This window comes from Triticum urartu, chromosome 4 (assembly GCF_003073215.2).
Source record: "Triticum urartu cultivar G1812 chromosome 4, Tu2.1, whole genome shotgun sequence".
NCBI classification, from domain to species: domain Eukaryota; kingdom Viridiplantae; phylum Streptophyta; class Magnoliopsida; order Poales; family Poaceae; genus Triticum; species Triticum urartu.
The window spans coordinates 356,083,415-356,100,640 of record NC_053025.1 but is presented as its reverse complement, the minus strand read 5'-3'; positions in this window follow the sequence as shown (position 1 = coordinate 356,100,640).

Here is a 17,226-nt window from a genome sequence, read left to right as displayed (position 1 = left end):
TCTCAACCAGTTCTCGCAAACCAGCCGAAGTCCTTCAGCAACTGTGTCGAGGCCACAGACGCCGATGATTGGCTCGTGGACATTTGCAAGCATTTTGAGTGTAGCAATGTCAGGCCTGAGGACTTTGTCAAGTTTGCTTTGTTCCAACTCAAGGACCAAGCTGCTGAGTGGTATCAACAATACAGAGATTACATAGGAGGTCATGTGATTACCTGGGATGATTTCCGCCGAGACTTCAAAGCTCGTCATATTCCACCAAGTGTAGCTAAGAGCAAGCGTGAGGAGTTCCGCAATCTCAAGCAAGGTAGCATGTCCGTGTATCAATACAATATCCAGTTTCAGAAACTTGCTTGCTTTGCTAAACAAGACATTCCTAATGAAAACAGTATGATCTATCAATTCAGAGGTGGCCTCAGAGAGGATCTGTAGTTAGCTCTCATGCTTCTTGAGCCGACCAAGTTCGATCAATTCTATAACATGGCACTAAAGCAAGAAGCTGCTCAGCTCAAGTGTGAGGCATCTAAGAAGAGAGTCAGGGACGCAGTTAAATCTTCTTCTTCACCACAAGTGGCAGCTAAGCAACATAAGTTCTGGTTGCCTCCTCCTCCGTTTCATCAGTCCTACCAGCAGAAGAGCAAAGGTGGCAATGGATCTGCCCAACCACCCAACCCAGTCTATCAGAACAAAGCTCAGCCTCAAGCTCCAAGGTCAAGTGCTCCTTATAACCGTCCGCTCTCGGAGGTTACTTGCAACAAGTGTCGGCAGAAGGAGCACTATGCAAACAAGTGCTTCAACCAAAGGCGCCTTCCGCCTCCTCCTCCCGTGAGATCTTCCAGCAATGCAGTGGTCAAGCATAATCCCAAGCATGCTAAGGTGAACATGATGAACGCTGCTCAGGCAGAGGATTCTTCAGAAGTGATCATGGCTAATCTTCCAGTTAATGATATTCCTGCAAAAGTATTATTTGATACTGGGGCATCGCATTCTTTCATGTCATATCCTTTTGCATTGAAGCACAATTTTGGCACTAAGGCTTTACCTAAAGCATTGCAAGTTGTTTCTCCAGCTAAGCGTTTGAGCTCTAGCATGATGGTTCCGAATGTCGGTATCGAGATGGGCGACTATAAATTTATGTCTTCTCCAATTGTTCTTGGTGACTCGGATATTGATCTAATTCTCAGCATGGACTGGCTTTCTAAGCACAAGGCTCAGCTTGATTGTGCTGCCAAGGAAATTCAATTGACACACCCTTCTGAGGAGGTGATCATCTTTGCCGCTCGGGATGAAACCATTCGACTGTTTTGTGTCAATGAGAAGGGTGAGTTGAATGCCATCTCAGATTCCAGTCGTTTGTGAATATCAAGACGTCTTTCCAGAAGAGCTTCCGGGAATGCCTCCTCACCGGCCAGTTGCATTCATTATCGATCTTGAGCCTGACATGGAACCTGTTTGCAAGCGTCCTTACAAGCTTGGACCAAAAGAATTGAAGTAATTGAAGAAACAACTCGATGAACAAGAGCGTCTGGGTCTGATCAGACTGAGTTCATCTCCATGGGGTTGTGGTGTTCTTTTTGTCCAGAAGAAGGATGGCATGGACCGACTTTGTGTCGACTACCGCCCATTGAACAAGAAGACAATAAAGAACAAGTATCCACTTCCCAACATCAATGAGATATTCGAGTAACTTAAAGGTGCTAAAGTATTCTCCAAGCTTGACCTCCGTATGGGTTATCATCAGATTCGTGAAGAAGATATCCCCAAGACAGCATTCAAAAAAAGTTATGGTTCTTATGAATATACTGTCATGTCTTTCGGCCTTGTCTATGCTCCTCCAACGTTCTCTCACATGATGAACTTCCTCTTCAACCCGTACACAAATGATTTCGTCCTGGTGTATCTCGATGATATCTTGGTCTTTTCCAAGAATAAGGAGGATCATGCCAAGCATTTGAGATTGGTGCTGGACAAACTCAGAGAGCATCAATTATATGCGAAGTTTTCCAAGTGTGAGTTCTGGCTTGACGAAGTTCTTTACCTTGGTCATATCATCTCATCCAAAGGCATCGCTAGTAATCCCAAGAAGGTGTCTGCAATTGTGAATTGGGAACCTCCTCAGAATGTCAAGTAGCTCCGCAGTTTTCTTGGGCTTGCAAGCTATTGTCGAAGATTCATTGAGAATTTCTCTAAGATCGGAAAGCCTCTTTCCAACCTCCTCCAAAAGCATCTCAAGTATGTCTGGACGCCTGAATGTGACGTTGCTTTCAACACCCTGAAAGAGAAGCTGGTCATAGCTCCTGTCTTGACTCCTCTTGATGAATCCAAGCCATTTGAAGTTTTTTGTGATGCTTCCTTGCAAGGTCTTGGTGTTGTGTTAATGCAAGAGAAGAAAGTTGTGGATTATACCTCTCGCTAGTTGAAGCCCAAAGAAAGTAACTACCCCACTCAAGACCTTGAGTTGGTGGCAGTTGTCCATGCATTATTAACGCGGAGACATCTCTTGTTGGGAAGGAAAGTTGACATCTTCACAGATCATAAGAGCCTCAAGTACATCTTCACTCAACCCAACCTCAACCTCAGGCAGACTCGTTGGGTCAAAATGATTCAAGAATACAATCTGAGTATTGAATATACTCCAGGCAAGGCCAATGTCATTGAAGATGCTTTGAGCAGGAGGGCTTACTGCAACAGCTTAATTCTCAAGCCCTTCCAACCGGACCTTTGTGAAGCTTTCCGCAAACTGAATCTCCAAGTTGTTCCTCAAGGCTTTCTTGCCAACCTCCAAGTCTCTCCTACTTTGGAAGATCAAATTCGTGAGGCACAACTCCTAGATTCCATGGTGAAGGAGGTGAAACATGGGATTGCCAAGAGCCAACCCAAATACAAGTGCTATCGCATTGATGACAAAGACACTCTTTTCTTCAAAGACCGGATTGTGGTTCCTAAAGGTGATCTGAGGAAAGTCATTATGAACGAGGCGCACAATTCCCTTCTATTCATTCATCCTAGAAGTACGAAGATGTACCATGACCTCAAGCAGTCGTACTGGTGGACTCGAATGAAGCGAGAAATTGCTCAATTCGTGAATGAATGTGATGTCTGGAGAAGGGTGAAAGCAGAACACCAACGACCAGCTGGTCCCCTCCAACCTCTTGCTATTCCAGAATGGAAGTTTGACCACATCGAAATGGACTTTGTTACTGGATTTCCCAAGTCCAAGCGTGGAAGTGATGCTATCTTTGTTGTCATCGACAAGCTTACAAAAGTGGCTCATTTCCTTCCAATCAAAGAATATATCACAACAGCTCAGTTGGCAGAGCTATACACCTCCAGGATTGTCTCTTTGCACGGCATTCCACAATTGATATCTTCATATCGTGGAAGCATTTTCACCTCCAAGTTCTAGGACTCCTTCCAGAAGGCCATGGGCACCAACATTCGCTTCAACACAGCCTTCCATCCTCAAACTAGTGGCCAAGTCGAGCGAGTCAATCAAATCCTTGAAGATATGCTCAGGGCTTGTGTCATTTCCTTCGGTATGAAGTGGGAAGATTGTATTCCATATGTCGAGTTCTCCTACAACAACAGCTTCCAAGCGAGTTCGGGCAAGGCCCCATTTGAAATTCTCTATGGCAGAAAGTGTTGTACTCCTCTCAATTGGTCAGAGACTAGTGAACGCCAACTTCTTGGCAATGACTTAATCATAGAAGCTGAAGAAATATGTAAATTCATCCGTGAAAATCTCAAAGCCGCGCAATCGCGCCAGAAGAGTTAGTATGATAGCAAGCACCGTGACTTGGCTTTCGAGATCGGAGACCATGTCTACCTCCGCGTCTCTCCAATGAAAGGCACTTGTCGCTTCGGTATCAAAGGGAAGTTTCCCCTAGATATGTGGGTCCTTTCAAGATCATTGGTAAAAGAGGCGACCTCACCTATCAACTTGAGCTTCCGTCCAACTTCGCAAATGTGCACGATGTGTTTCACGTGTCATAGCTTCGCAAGTGCTTCAAGACTCCTGAGCGCACCATCAACTTCGAAGAGATTGACCTCCAAGAAGACCTGTCTTATCATTAGCATCCCGTTGCTATTCTTGAAGAAAACGAGCGCAAGACTCGCAACAAGTCAATCAAATTCCTGAAAGTGAAGTGGTCGCACCATTCCGACCGAGAAGCCACCTGGGAACATGAGGACCACCTCTGTTCCGAATATCCGGAGTTCTTTCAGTCCTAGATCTCGGTACGAGATCCTCTCGTAGTGGTGGAGTTTTGTAACACCCCGGATGTAACTTGCCATATTTGTAGCTCCGACTCTTGCCATTTTCGGCTTTAAGTTATGAGATTCCCTTTGTGGTTGGGTTTTTGCCTTCGTTTTGCATTTTGTTCATGTCATGCATTTCATATCATGTCATCACATGCATCGCATTTGCATTCGTGTTCGTCTCATGCATCCGAGCATTTTCCCCGTTGTCCGTTTTGCAATCCGACACTCCCACATGCACCAGCACACCCTTCTTGTCTCTTTTCATGAGCGGGTGTTAAACGTTCTCAGAATGGACCAATATTTGCCAAGTGGCCTTGGTACACCACCTGTAGACCGCCTGTCAAATTTTGTCCCATTTGGAGGCCGTTTGATACTCCAACGGTTAATCGGGGTACAGCAAAAGCCTCTTGTGTTTTGCAGCCCAACACCCCTCCAAAACGGCCCAATAACCCATCTAAACCATCTCCATGTCCTCCGTCATCGGATCACGATCGTGTGGGCGAAAACTACACCTCATTTGGACACTCAAAACTCCCTCTACCTATAAATACGTGATCCCCTTCACAATTTCGGGTCCAAAAACCCTAGCCCGCTCCTCCTCGCCGCCGGACACGTCCGCGCCGCCGCTTCCCTCGAATCCGCCGCTGCCACATGGCGCACCCGCGCCCACATCGCCGCCACCGTCCGGGGCCCAGATCCGGCCCGCCCCGGGTCGAACTAGGCCTCGCTGGGCCCCGCGCCGCCGCCTCCGGCCTCCGCCTCCTCCCGCCGTGACGTCCGTGCCCGTCCTCTGCCCGGCGCTGCTGCGCACTTGCCGACTTCACAGTCCTCCACTGCCATCCCTCACGGACCCCGCGTCGTTCCAGATGAGCCGCGCCGCCCCTCGGCTTCCGCACCGCCCGAGCTCCTCCATCGCCCGAGCTCTGGTCTCCGGCGAATGCCTCCGCCACGACCATGCTAGCTCCTTCCTCCGACGAGCCCCCGCAGATCCGGTGACATCTCCGGAGATCCTCGCAGAGCGTGCAAACCCTAGATCCAAAAGGGTGACCCCGAAAATTCCTCTAAGTCCTTTTCTGTTATATTTTGGTGCTACCTTTGTCATGCCATATCTATATGCTCGGTGCTCCGATTCATGCATATGATATGTCGAATTGTTCGTCTCGTTGGGCTCTCCATGATAGAAGCATTTCCATGCATGTTCATGTTCATTATGATGCCATTTTCATTGATGCAAGAGTGCTATAAAATGTTAACTGCGGGTACTTGTCAGTATATGAGGTTTTATCATTTTTGTTGCATTTGATGTGTGCATCATATGAGCTTCAGGTCTACATGTGTTTTGAACTACATCATGCCATCTTTACAGGGGTGCTGGTCTTGTATTTTTGTGATCTATGTGGTGACTAGCACAAGCATGCAAACTGGCACTACAAAAAAATACACTTCCGTGATGATACGTGTTTGTCACAGTAGGTCGCATTTTTTGTCATGCATGTACATCCATGACGATTTTATGACAGAATCAAGATACTCATACCTGTGCTGTCGTAGAAGTGTTCCATGACATTACCAAAATTATCATCACGGAAGTTTCCACTTCCATGACGATAAATCCCGTGTCACAGAAGTGCTTTCGTCAAGGGTGACCGACACGTGGCATCCACCGTAACGGAACGCCGTTAAGCTATCGGGTCGGGTTTTGGATTCGATAACCCGTTAACAGCCCCGACCAATGGGGATTTTCCACGTGTAAAATCATCATTGGCTAGAGGAAACACGTGTCGGCTCATCATTGGGATAGATGTCATCCACTCATTAGACAGAAGGCGCCTATGATACATTGACACGTGGCACGGCCCAACAGAGGCCCATTCCTGTGAAAAGGCTGGCCCGTTTGACTTGGTCAAAAGGTGGCGGGCCGGCCCATGTAAAGCCTGTTAATGGCCTATTCACATATAGCCCATTTACAACCCGCTAACCCAAGGCCCGTTACGCCCTATCCGAATTAGGCCCAGTAGCGTCATCTGGGTCACCCAATATGATTCCAGCCCGTTTTCACTTCTGGCCCATGTATGGCCCATGACGTCTTTCGGCCCATATGAGGCCCTATGTAACTCTTGGCCTATTAACGGCCCGTGGTGAAACTGGCCCGTAATGAACAGTGTATCACTTTACACCCATTAACGGCCCGTGGTGAAACTGGCCTGTAATGAACAGTGTATCACTTTATACCCATTAATGGCCCGTTATTCTGTTGGGCCGTTTCTAGACCATGTTATCTTTCGGCCTTCTCAGAGCCCATTTATTCTTGGGCTCATTTCCAGCTTTCGTTTACTTACGGCCCGTTACTGTCATTTTCTGCTTGTGGGCCAAATTCAGCCCGTGGTTATAGTCGGCCCGTTTGTGGTCCGTTAATATGTTGGGCCGTTTTCATACCGTCATCAAATACGGCCTATTAACGATGGCCCGTTATGGTCGGCCCATGAACGGACGATTCCAACTCTAGCCCGTTTACGGCCATAATGTGGCATGTTATTGGCCCATGTTTGGCCAATCGATCATACTGCTCGTATAAGGCCCATTGATGATACGGCCCGTAGAAGGCCCATTGTTTCTACGGCCCGTACAAGGCCCAGTGTTTCTACGGCCCGTAGAAGGCCCACTGTTTCTACGGCCCGTAGGAGGCCCAGTGTCACTATAGTAAATATTAGCACATGGTTATTGTGGCCTAGTTTTAAAAAAATAGGTTATTGCAGCCACTAGCAAACCGCGGAAAAAGAACTGCAATGACTACAAGCAAACAAATGAACAAGACAACAAGGAAATAAATAAGAAAGCAACTTATGCTAGGCTATCACGGCTATCACACATATTACATCCACTGGGCATCAAAGTTCGCCACCAGTGCAAATAAACGCGCTGACAAAAGAATATACAAAACTGAGAGCACTTCAGAAGGCACTAGGCCTGGCCAGGTCGGGCCCCCCCCCAAACAGCTGAAGAAGCTGAGTAGACCTCAGTTGTGTCAACGATAGATGCATCAACACTAGATTTAAGGCATGATGGTGCGCATGATAGTCCTCTGACATCTTCATTGCATATTTGACTTCAAGTTGGAGCTGAGCTGAAGCAAGCCTTTCTGCTTTAAGTTGAGACTAAAGAAGTCGAACTGATTGAGGCAACGACTGCACATAAGTTGTCTCACACCTGCTGGTGAGTAGCTTCAACTCACTATCTTCATCAAGACAGGACCTTGGGGCCATCTCGCGGTCCTCAAGATGGTTTGGCTCACTATCTTCCCTAAAGTTCTGCCTGGCGTAAGAGATACGAGTCTGAAAGAGAAACAAGGAGACACGTAACAGGTTTCACAATTATATAACCAAATAAATGGATCTGTTCTGCATAAGGAACATGTTTTTACAACTACAATTTGAAACTAGTAGTTGTTGCAAACATCCAATCAGATGTAAACAGCAAAGCAAACAGGAGTGGAGGAAATGATGCCTATCCAAATCTATACTAGAATAAAGTTTGAAGGCTTGAGAAGGATGAACTTACATTACATGTTAACACGGGCTGGACAAAGCCCTTCTCCATGTTGATGGAAGGATAATTCAATAAATTCCCCAAAGAAAATTCTTTATAAGCGTTGCCAATATTCTACATTTTGCAAAGAGTAAATATAGATCAAATAATATTGGAAGAAACAGAGGATAATGAAGCTCGGGTGCAGACTGATGATACATAATCAAATAGCAATTAATTAAGTACAGTGTTACAAGGCAAAAGGGAGAGAGGTACCGACAAGAGCAATGCAGAGCCCATTATTGTTTTGAGATCGTATGATCCTTTGAGCAAGGAGATTCATCTGAAATTAGTTTTCATACAAGAGAGAAGGTAAGGCACAAGCAGAAATTTAGGAGTTCAAATTTTGAATTGATATCATAGACAATACCTGACGCTGGGCTCCCAGCAGTTCTAATAGGGGTTTGGCCACTGGAGTAGGGGTAAAGTGTGGTACAGTTGGGCCTGTGTTTTCTGTGGCTGCTGATCTATCGGATTTAACAGGTATCAGTACCTTTTCCAATTACCTAGTTTGTACTCCTTGAGGATCTGCACTCACCCTCTTCATTTTGGACATCTATTATGAAAGAACAACATTTGACTCGAAAAACATAGTGTGACGACACATGGAATAGGTACAGAAAATGGATAGGTATGGCATATACTAATATATTATGCTTAAACTAAGCAGACGGTGTAACAAAGTAGAAGTAATGCAAGAGGTCAGATGCAAAATATGTGCGACCAATACAACTTTGCAAAGTTAGAGCAAGCACCTTGATGGGTGAATAAGATAGGCCATCCTCCACCATGCCAAGTTTGTTAGCCAGTGGATCGTTCCGCAATATTCCTCTCGTGCGCCCATTCTCATATTCATTTTGATAATGTTCAATATCTGACATGCATGAAAACATAAAAACAAGTGAGATTTTCTTCGTAATGCAGAAGTGATTCTAATCCAATACTGCCTCCCTGTAAACCCCTTTGTGCTATCTCTGCAATTCTTTTAAAAGATGCCATGCATGCTATCATTTGTTGTGTGCATTAATATAATGTGGCCTACTACTCAAAATATGAGAGCTCCAGAAGTGATGACACTTCACAGATGATAGCTTCAACATATAGTAAAGAAGAACAAGTCGACCTGACCTGACAGATTCAAAATATACTAAGGGAGAACAACTCGACCTGACTAGTCGACCGCAAGAGAAGAGTATCATCTTAAAGAAGAGTAGAAGAGCAAGCAGATTGAAGATATTACAAGTCTTTCAATACAATGTCGGTTGGCCACCCATGATGAACCAGAGCGCACAGAGAAATACTATTCTTTCCGGTCTCTCCATATGTGGCTCACATGCATTTCGAAACTAAAGTAGGAACATTTAGCTAACCAATTAAACATCTCTCAGTTTTACTAATATCAGCAATAATATCAGATATGAATTTGTACAACTAAGCTTGTTTAGCTCAATGGGTGGAGCAGGGCTATTACGACACAAACCACGTAGGCTGATTGTGGTCATCATAAAATGAGGAAAACATAAGCATGATGAGTACAGTGTTGACCTTGGCAGTGGGATGACAGATCTGAAGCTGCAAACCGTGCAAAGGGTAGTTAGCAACCGATGTTTGCTTTGAAATAACAACTAAGATTTGGTATGGACAAGAAAGTACGGTCAACAAGTGACAAAGAAATGCAGTTATGTTGTCTCTCTATATGTCGCGACATGCATTTGGAAACTCAAGTGGGACCTTTAGCTAACCAATTAAATGTGTCGGTTAACTAATATCAGTATCATATCACAATCACATTTGAACAACTAAGATTTCAAATTCTGAGTGTTGTGTTGTTTAGCTTGAAGGGTGGAGTAATGCTAGTACGACAGAAAGCACCTACGCGGATCATAGTAGAGTACTCCCTCCGTTCGGAATTACTTGTCGCAGAAATGGATGTATCTAGACGTATTTTAGTTCTAGATACATCCATTTCCGAGACAAGTAATTCCGAATGGAGGGAGTAGATAAAAGGGGAAAACCCTTAGCATCAAGAGAAAAATCAGGAAAGTGGAACTAGCTGGACCAGTGGGTGGCGCACATGCTCTTCGAAACGAATATAGGAACATTAGGTGACCAATTAAACGTTCTTTGTTTTACTGATATGACCATCATATCAGATTCATATTTCAACACGTAAGCTTTGGGTTGAGGTCTTGAGGAGCAGTGCTAGCATGACACAAAGCACCTACGATGATGGTAGTGAATATAAAGGGGGGAAACCATAAGCTTTACGAGTATAGTGACCGTGCCATGGCGGATCTGAAGGTGCAAACCGGACAAAGCTACTTCGCAACCAATGTTTTCTTTCAACTAGCCACTACGATTTGATACGGACAAGAAAAGTACAGTAAAAAAATTATGATCTATTTTCCAAGTGAGATCAATAACGTAAGCACATATGGAAGAGTACCACCTCTCTTGCGACACCGTGTAGGCCTATGCTGATACGTTGAGGGTGCTGCGGGTGCGATGGCTGTCGGCGGCGGGGAAGAAGACTTTAGACGGCAGACGGCCGGGTCGGGGGACATATCCTATTGCCGTGGACGAGGCGGTCGTAGGAGCGGCAACGGCAAGGTGGACGACGGCGCCGATGAAGCGAGAGGAGGTGATGAAAGGATCCTGGTCCAGCGCCGTGGATGAGAGACGTCCATCTCTTGAAGTGGACGACGGGGTAGGGGTAGCGGCTCCGGCAAGGTGGAGGATGGGGTGGCGGACGGAGGAGGCTGGCCGCAGTGCGGAGGTTGTCGTGCCACCGACGGTGTATGAATGGGGAAATGGAGGGGAGGGGGATCTCAAACTTTGGTACGCGCTTCTCTGAAATGGGGGAAAGTTATGAACTTATCCCCCGTTTAAAATTTCAGACATCGCATCGGTTGGGGATAGGACGGTAATCTGCATCTCCCAAATATTTGCCGGTAACTATTTCGGGCGAGGAGAGGGTGTTTTTCCGCCCACGGTTGGCGCCCACGGTGTTTGAACGGGGCTGATAGGTAGGGCGGTCGTGTCACGTCTGATGGAAGTTACACATCTGCCCCTATTTAAAATATTAGCCTACATCGATTTCGGACGAGGAGAGTTTTTTTTGCCGCCCACCGTGTATGAATGGGGAAATGGAGGAAGAGACACATGTCTTTCGGACAGCTTGAATCAAATGTGTTATGCCGCCCACGTTTGGCGCCCACCGTGTCTGAATGGGCTCAGAGGCCGTCATGTCATGTCTAATTGAAGTTACTAGTCTACCCCTATCGACAGCAGTGTAAATCCGATCGATAAGGATGTCAAGTGTCAGGGGTAGATAGTAATTTCCATCTCGCAAACACTTTCTTCGGGCAGCCCACAAATTATAGTGGGTGTTTAGCCGCTTCGTTCAAAACTTGGGAGAATTAGCATTCACGTTTGCACTGGGACCTGGCAAACTAAATTCAAATCCAATTTGTATTCGATTACGAATATCCACAGATAATTATACATTTTGTTATTTGTTTCTTCAAAACCACAACAAAGATTTATTCCACCTTTATATATGATTATGATTTAGAAATGTCGTGATCTTCGAATTCAGTAGGTTGGATACACTCTGAGTAAAATAGTTATTTCATCCAATACAATATGCTCACACGAAAAATAGTTCACCTTATGTCAATCATACAAGTACTAAGGATTACCTGGCCTAAAAAATTCGGATCATTACAACACATGGACAACATAGGGGGTCTTGCAACATAATCCATTCAGAGACATGACACAACATGCAAGTACAATAATCTAATGACAATTTCAACTGGTATCTAAAGAAGAACCGGGATTACCTTGGGCTTCAGATAGCAGAAACAGCAGGACCTCCTCCGTCTTCAAATGCAACACTCTTACTTCCTCCAATTCTTGGGTTTCTTGCATAATGCGTGCCGCTAATTCCGTAATTTCCAGCCTCCAGATAAAGATTACCTCATTCATGGCAGCCACACCATCTCTTTATGCCTCTAGTAGAACCTCAAGCACTATAATATCTGTGCTCAAACTGCTCTCCGGTGGTGTTGCCTCTGAACTGCTACCATCTGGTAACATGGATGGCGAACATCTTCCACAAATAGATTCTGGGGTTGTACATTGTGTCCTAGTGTGAACGGCATCCTGAAAGGTTTCCGCTGTGTTGGGGGACGTAGCATAAATTCAAAATTTTCCTACGTGTCACCAAGATCTATCTATGGAGTCATCTAGCAACGAGGGAGGAGTGGATCTACATACCCTTGTAGATCGCGCGCGGAAGCGTTCAAGAGAACGGGGTTGATGGAGTCGTACTCGTCGTGATCCAAATCACCGATGATCCTAGCGCCGAACGGACGGCACCTCCACGTTCAACACACGTACGGAGCAGCGACGTCTCCTCCTTCTTGATCCAGCAAGGGGGAAGGAGAGGTTGATGGAGATCCAGCAGCACGACGGCGTGGTGGTGGAAGTAGCGGGATTCCAACAGTGCTTCGCCAAGCGCTGCGGGAGGAGGGAGATGTGTCATGGGAGGGAGAGGGAGGCGCCAGGGCTTAGGTATGGTTTCCCTCCCTTCCCCCCACTATATATAGGGCCAAGGGAGAGGGGGAGGGCGCAGCCTTGCCCCTTCCTCCAAGGAAGGGTGCGGCCAAGGGGGGGAGGAGTCCATCCTCCCCAAGGCACCTTGGAGGTGCCTTCCCCCTTTAGGACTCTCCCCTCCTCTTGTCCCTTTGGCGCATGGGCCTCTAGGGGCTGGTGCCCTTGGCCCATATAGGCCAAGGCGCACCCCCTACAGCCCATGTGGCCCCCGGGGCAGGTGGCCCCACCCGGTGGACCCCCGGGACCCTTCCGGTGGTCCCAGTACAATACCGGTGACCCCGAAACTTGTCCCGATGGCCGAAATAGCACTTCCTATATATAATTCTTTACCTCCGGACCATTCCGGAACTCCTCGTGACGTCCGGGATCTCATCCGGGACTCCGAACAACTTTCAGGTTACCGCATACTAATATCTCTATAACCCTAGCGTCACCGAACCTTAAGTGTGTAGACCCTACGGGTTCGGGAGACATGCAGACATGACCGAGATGACTCTCCGGTCAATAACCAACAGCGGGATCTGGATACCCATGTTGGCTCCCACATGTTCCACGATGATCTCATCGGATGAACCACGATGTCAAGGACTTAATCAATCCCGTATGCAATTCCCTTTGTCTATCGGTACGATACTTGCCCGAGATTCGATCGTTGGTATCCCGATACCTTGTTCAATCTCGTTACCGGCAAGTCTCTTTACTCGTTCCGTAACACATCATACCGTGATCAACTCCTTGATCACATTGTGCACATTATGATGATGTCCTACCGAGTGGGCCCAGAGATACCTCTCCGTCACATGGAGTGACAAATCCCAGTCTCGATTCGTGCCAACCCAACAGACACTTTCGGAGATACCCGTAGTGTACCTTTATAGCCACCCAGTTACGTTGTGACGTTTGGCACACCCAAAGTATTCCTACGGTATCCGGGAGTTGCACAATCTCATGGTCTAAGGAAATGATACTTGACATTAGAAAAGCTTTAGCATACGAACTACACGATCTTGTGCTAGGCTTAGGATTGGGTCTTGTCCATCACATCATTCTCCTAATGATGTGATCCCGTTATCAACGACATCCAATGTCCATGGTTAGGAAGCCGTAACCATCTATTGATCAACGAGCTAGTCAACTAGAGGCTTACTAGGGACATGGTGTTGTCTATGTATCCACACATGTATCTGAGTTTCCTATCAATACAATTCTAGCATGGATAATAAACGATTATCATGAACAAGGAAATATAATAATAACCAATTTATTATTGCCTCTAGGGCATATTTCCAACAGTCTCCCACTTGCACTAGAGTCAATAATCTAGTTCACATCGCCATGTGATTAACACTCACAGGTCACATCGCCATGTGACCAACATCCAAAGAGTTTACAAGAGTTTACTAGAGTCTATAGTTCACATCACTATGTGATTAACACTCAATGAGTTCTGGGTTTGATCATGTTATGCTTGTGAGAGAGGTTATAGTCAACGGGTCTGAACCTTTCAGATCCGTGTGTGCTTTACAAATCTCTATGTCATCTCCTAGATGCAGCTACCACGCTCTATTTGGAGCTATTCCAAATAACTGTTCTACTATACGAATCCAGTTTACTACTCAGAATAATCTGGATTAGTGTCAAAGTTTGCATCGGCGTAACCCTTTACGACGAACTCTTTTACCACCTCCATAATCGAGAAAATTCCTTAGTCCACTAGTTACTAAGGATAACTTTGACCGCTGTCCTGTGATCCATTCTTGGATCACTCTTGTACCCCTTGACTGACTCATGGCAAGGCACACTTCAGGTGCGGTACACAGCATAGCATACTGTAGAGCCTATGTCTTAAGCATAGGGGACGACCTTCGTCCTTTCTCTCTTCTGCCGTGGTCGAGCTTTAAGTCTTAACTTCATACCTACAACTCAGGCAAGAACTCCTTCTTTGACTGATCCATCTTGAACACTTCAAGATCATGTCAAGGTATGTGCTCATTTGAAAGTACCATTAAGCGTTTTGATCTATCCTTATAGATCTTGATGCTCAATGTTCAAGTAGCTTAATCCAGGTTTTCCATTGAAAACACTTTCCAAATAACCCTATATGCTTTCCAGAAATTCTACGTCATTTCTGATCAACAATATGTCAACAACATATACTCATCAGAAATTACAATATGTCAACAACATATACTCATCAGAAATTCTATAGTGCTCCCACTCACTTCTTTGGAAATACAAGTTTCTCATAAACTTTTCATACACCCAAAATCTTTGATCATCATCAAAGCATACATTCCAACTCCGAGATGCTTACTCCAGTCCTTAGAAGAATTGCTGGAGCTTTGCATACTTATTAGCATCTTTCAGGATTGACAAAACCTTCTGGTTTGTATCACATACAACCTTTCCTCAAAAACGTCGAGGAAACAATGTTTTGACATCCTATCTGCAAGATTTCATAAATAATGCAGTAATCGCTAATATAATTCCAACAGACTCTTAGCATCACTACGAGTGAGAAAGTCTCATCGTAGTCAACTCCTTGAACTTGTCGGAAAACATCTTAACGACAAGTCGAGCTTTCTTAATGGTGACATTTACCATCATTGTCCGTCTTCCTTTTAAAATCCATCTTCACTCAACAGCCTTACGACCATCGAGTTGTTCTGCCAAAGTCTACACTTTGTTTCCATACATGGATCCTCTCTCGGATTTTATGGCCTCGAGCCATTTATCGGAATCCAGGCCCACCATCGCTTCTCCATAGCTCGTAGGTTCATTGTTGTCTAGCAACATGACTTCCAAGACAGGATTACGTACCACTCTGAAGTAGTACACATCCTTGTCATCCCACGAGGTTTGGTAGTGACTTGATCTGAAGTTTCATGATCACTATCATAAGCTTCCACTTCAATTGTTGTAGGTGCCACAGGAACAAATTCCTGTGCCCTGCCACACACTAGTTGAAGAGACGGTTCAATAACCTCATCAAGTCTCCACCATCCTCCCACTCAATTCTTTCGAGAGAAACTTTTCCTCGAGAAAGGACCCGATTCTAGAAACAATCCCTTATTGCTTTCGAATCTGAGATAGGAGGTATACCCAACTGTTTTGGGTGTCCTATGAAGATGCATTTACCCGCTTTGGGTTCGAGCTTATCAGCCTGAAACCTTTTCACATAAGCGTCGTAGCCCCAAACTTTTAAGAAATGACAGCTTAGGTTTCTCTAAACCATAGTTCATACGGTGTCATCTCATCGGAATTACGTGGTGCCCTATTTAAAGTGAATGTGGTTGTCTTTAATGCCTAACCCATAAACTATCGTGGCAATTCGATAAGAGACATCATGGTATGCATCATATCCAATAGGGTGCAGTTATGATGTTCGGACACACCATCACACTATGGTGTTCTAGGCTGTATTAGTTGTGAAACAATTTCCACAATGTCTTAATTCTGTGCCAAACTCGTAATTCAGATATTCATCTCTATGATCAAATCATAGATCTTTTATCCTCTTGTCACGACGATCTTTCAACTTCACCCTGAAATTACTTGAACCTTTCAATAATTCAGACTCATGATTCATCAAGTAAATATACTCAACATCTACTCAAATCATCTGTCAAGTAAGAACATAACGATATCCACTACATGCCTCAGCACTCATTGGACTGCACACATCAAAATGTATTACTTCCAACAAGTTGCTTTCTAGTTCCATTTTACTGAAAACAAGGCTTTCAGTCATCTGCCCATGTGGTATGATTTGCATGTCTCACGTGATTCAAAATCAAGTGAGTCCAAACGGTCCATTTGCATGGAGTTTCTTCATGCATATACACCAATACACATGTTCGCATGCCTCAAACTTTTCAAAAACGAGTGAGCCCAAAGATCCATCAACATGGAGCTTCTTCATGCGTTTTATACCGATATGACTTAAGTGGCAGTGCCACAAGTGGGTGGTACTATCATTACTATCTTATATCTTTTGGCATGAACATGTGTATCACTATGATCGAGATTCAATGAACCATTCATGTTAGGTGCAAGACCATTGAAGGCATTATTCAAATAAACAGAGTAACCGTTATTCTCCTTAAATGAATAACCGTACCGCGATAGACATAATCCAATCATGTCTATGCTCAACGCAAACACCAATCTCGATGGTAGAGGGAGCGTGCGATGCTTGATCATATCAACATTGGAAACACTTCCAACACATATCGTCAGCTCACCTTTAGCTAGTCTCCGTTTATTCCATAGCTTTTATTTCGAATTACTAACACTTAGCAACCGAACCGGTATCTAATACCCTGGTGCTACTAGGAGTACTAGTAAAGTACATATTAACACAATGTATATCCAATATACTTCTATCGACCTTGCCAGCCTTCTCATCTACCAAGTATCTAGGGTAATTCTGCTCCAGTGGCTGTTCCCCTTATTACAGAAGCACTTAGTCTCGGGTTTTGGGTTCAACCTTGGGTTTCTTCACTAGAGCAGCAGCTGATTTGCCGTTTCATGAAGTATCCCTTCTTGCCCTTGCCCTTATTGAAACTAGTGGTTTCACCAACCATCAACAATTGATGCTCCTTCTTGATTTCTACTTTTGTGGTGTCAAACATCGCGAATATCTCAAGGATCATCATATATGTCCCTGATATATTATAGTTCATCACGAAGCTCTAGCAGCTTGGTGGTAATGACTTCGGAGAACTATCACCATTTCATTTGGAAGATCAACTCCCACTTGAT